The sequence below is a fragment of the Hemibagrus wyckioides genome, linkage group LG27 (assembly GCF_019097595.1).
Source record: "Hemibagrus wyckioides isolate EC202008001 linkage group LG27, SWU_Hwy_1.0, whole genome shotgun sequence".
NCBI classification, from domain to species: Eukaryota; Metazoa; Chordata; class Actinopteri; order Siluriformes; family Bagridae; genus Hemibagrus; species Hemibagrus wyckioides.
The window spans coordinates 450,001-455,000 of NC_080736.1; the positions used below are offsets into that span (position 1 = coordinate 450,001).

The 5,000-nt window shown below is 45.2% G+C and overlaps 1 protein-coding gene across 1 annotated transcript in view; it reads left to right on the top strand.

The window, feature by feature from the left end:
* Positions 1-5,000, top strand: part of nae1 (nedd8 activating enzyme E1 subunit 1) — a 49,098-nt gene that overhangs the window by 14,769 nt on the left and 29,329 nt on the right. The gene's annotated exons all lie outside the window — the stretch shown is intronic.

The following is a 5,000-nucleotide window of genomic DNA, read 5'->3' on the forward strand; positions in this document are numbered from 1 at the left end:
TTCACTCACACACACACTCCACATATTCACACACACACACACACACTCCACATATTCACTCACACACACACTCCACATATTCTCACACACACACACTCACACACACACTCCACATATACATGCACACACTCACACACACACTCCACATATTCACTCACACACACACTCCACATATTCACACTCACACTCACACACACACTCCACATATTCACACACACACTCACACACACACTCCACATATTCACACACACAGACACTCCACATATTCACACACACACACACTCCACATAATCACACTCACACTCACACACACACTCCACATATTCACACACACACACTCCACATATTCACACACACAGACACTCCACATATTCACTCAAACACACACACACACACACTCCACATATTCACACACACACACTCACACACACACTTCACATATTCACACACACACACTCACACACACACTCCACATATTCACACACACACACTCCACATATTCACACACACACAATCCACATATTCACACACACACAATCCACATATTCACACACAGACACTCCACATATTCACACACACACACACTCACACACACACTTCACATATTCACACACACACACTCACACACACACTCCACATATTCACTCACACACACACTCCACATATTCACACTCACACTCACACACACACTCCACATATTCACACACACACTCACACACACACTCCACATATTCACTCACACACACACTCCACATATTCACACACACACACACTCCACATATTCACACACACACACTCCACATATTCACACACACACACACTCCACATATTCACACACACACACAATCCACATATTCACACACACACACACTCCACATATTCACTCACACACACACTCCACATATTCACTCACACACACACTCCACATATTCACACACACACACACACACACACTCCACATATTCACACACACACACACTCCACATATTCACACACACACACTCCACATATTCACTCACACACACACACCACATATTCACTCAAACACACACACACTCCACATATTCACACACACACACACACACACACACTCCACATATTCACACACACACTCCACATATTCACTCACACACACACACACTTCACATATACATACACACACACACACACACACATACACACACACACCCCACATATTCACACACACACACACACTCCACATATTCACACACACACACACACACTCCACATATTCACACACACACACACACACACACTCCACATATTCACACACACACACACTCCACATATTCACACACACACACACACACTTCACATATTCACACACACACACACACACACACTCACACACACACTCACACACACACTCCACATATTCACACACACACACACACACACACACACACACACACACTCCACATATTCACACACACACACACACACACACACTCCACATATTCACTCACACACACACACACACTCCACATATTCACTCACACACACACTCCACATATTCACACACACACACACACACACACACACTCCACATATTCACACACACACACTCACACACACACTCCACATATTCACTCACACACACACTCCACATATTCACTCACACACACACTTCACATATTCACACACACACACACTTCACATATTCACACACACACACACTCCACATATTCACTCACACACACACTCCACATATTCACTCACACACACACTTCACATATTCACACACACACACACCTCACATATTCACACACACACACACTTCACATATTCACACACACACACACTTCACATATTCACACACACACACACACACACACACACACACACACACTCCACATATTCACACACACACACACTCCACATATTCACACACACACACACTCCACATATTCACACACACACACACACAATCCACATATTCACTCACACACACACTTCACATATTCACACACACACACACACACTCACACACACACACACACTCCACATATTCACTCACACACACACTTCACATATTCACACACACACACACTCACACACACACTCCACATATTCACACACACACACTCCACATATTCACTCACACACACACTCCACATATTCACTCACACACACACTCCACATATTCACACACTCACACTCACACACACACTCCACATATTCACTCACACACACACTCCACATATTCACACACACACACTCACACACACACTTCACATATTCACACACACACACTCACACACACACTCCACATATTCACACACACACACTCACACACACACTCCACATATTCACACACACACACACTTCACATATTCACACACACACACACTCACACACACACACACAATCCACATATTCACTCACACACACACTTCACATATTCACACACACACACACTCACACACACACTCCACATATTCACACACACACACTCCACATATTCACACACTCACACTCACACACACACTCCACATATTCACTCACACACACACTCCACATATTCACACACTCACACTCACACACACACTCCACATATTCACTCACACACACACTCACACACACACTCCACATATTCACTCACACACACACTCCACATATTCACACACACACACTCACACACACACTTCACATATTCACACACACACACTCACACACACACTCCACATATTCACACACACACACTCCACATATTCACACACACAGACACTCCACATATTCACACACACACACACAATCCACATATTCACACACACACACACTCCACATATTCACACACACACACACACACTCCACATATTCACACACACACACACACAATCCACATATTCACACACACACACACACAATCCACATATTCACACACACACACACACACTCCACATATTCACACACACACACACACTCCACATATTCACACACACACACACACACTCCACATATTCACACACACACACAATCCACATATTCACACACACACACACACTCCACATATTCACACACACACTCCACATATTCACACACACACACACACTCCACATATTCACACACACACACACACTCCATATATTCACACACACACACACTTTCTCTCTCCACGTATACACACTTCATATATTCACACACACGCACACTCACTCTCTCCACACACACACACACACACACACACTCCACATATTCACACACACACACACACTCCATATATTCACACACACACACACTTTCTCTCTCCACGTATACACACACACACACTCTCTCCACATGTACACGCACTTCATATATTCACACACACACACACACACTCCACATATTCACACACACACACAATCCACATATTCACACACACACACACACTCCACATATTCACACACACACACACTCCACATATTCACACACACACACACACTCCACATATTCACACACACACACACACTCCATATATTCACACACACACACACTTTCTCTCTCCACGTATACACACTTCATATATTCACACACACGCACACTCACTCTCTCCACACACACACACACACACTCCACATATTCACACACACACACACACTCCATATATTCACACACACACACACTTTCTCTCTCCACGTATACACACACACACACTCTCTCCACATGTACACGCACTTCATATATTCACACACACGCACACTCACTCTCTCCACACACACACACCACATATTCACACACACACACACAAGTCTCTTTTTGTGACATTAACTGTGAGAGAGAGGAATAAAACAAGCTGTTACAGGAAAATATTTGTGTAGTAAGAGGAACTGATTCATCACAAACATCAACACACACACTGGTCAGCCATAACATTATGACCAGTGACCGGTGAAGTGAATAAGACTGAGTATCTCCTCATCATGGCACCTGTTAGTGGGTGGGATATATTAGGCAGCAGGTCAACATTTTGTCCTCAAAGTTGATGTTAGAAGCAGGAAAAATGGACAAGTGTAAGGATTTGAGTGAGTTTGACCAAAAGGGCCAAATTGTGATGGCTAGACCACTGGATCAGAACATCTCCAAAACTGCAGCTCTTGTGGGGTGTTCCCGGTCTGCAGTGGTCAGTATCTATCAAAAGTGGTCCGAGGAAGGAACAGTGGTGAACCGGAGACAGGGTCGTGGACGGCTGAGGGTCATTGATGCACGTGGGGAGTGAAGACTGGCCCGTGTGATCCGATCCAACAGACGAGCTACTGTTGATCAAACTGCTGAAGAAGTTAATGCTGGTTCTGATAGAAAGGGGTCAGAATACACAGTGCAGGACAGTTTGTTGCGTTTGGGGCTGCATAGCTGCTGACCGGTCAGGGTGCCCATGCTGACCCCTGTGCACTGCCGAAAGCACCAACACTGGACACGTGAGCATCAGAACTGGACCACGGAGCAATGGAAGAAGGTGTCCTGGTCTGATGAATCACGTTTTCTTTTACATTACGTGGATGGTCGTGTGCATGTGCGTCTCTTACCTGAGGAACACGTGGCACCAGGATGCACTATGGGAAGAAGGCGAGGTGGCAGAGGCAGTGTCCTGCTTTGGTCAGTGTTCTGCTGGGAAACCTTGGGTCCTGCATCCATGTGGATGTTCCTTTGACACGTACCACCTACCTAAGCATTGTTCCAGACCATCTACACCCTTTCATGGAAACGGTATTCCCTGATGTCTGTGGTCTCTTTCAGAAGGATAATGCACCGTGACACAAAGCAGAAATGGTTCAGGAATGGTTTGACGACCACAACAACCAGTTAGACGTGTTGACTCCGCCTCTAAATTCCCCAGATCTCAGTCCAATCCAGCATCTGTGGGATGTTCTGGACAAACAAGTCTGATTCATGGAGGCTTCACCTCACAACTTACAGGACTTAAAGGATCTGCTGCTAACATCTTGGTGCCAGATCCCACAGCACACCTTCAGGGATCTAGTGGAGTCCATGCCTCGACG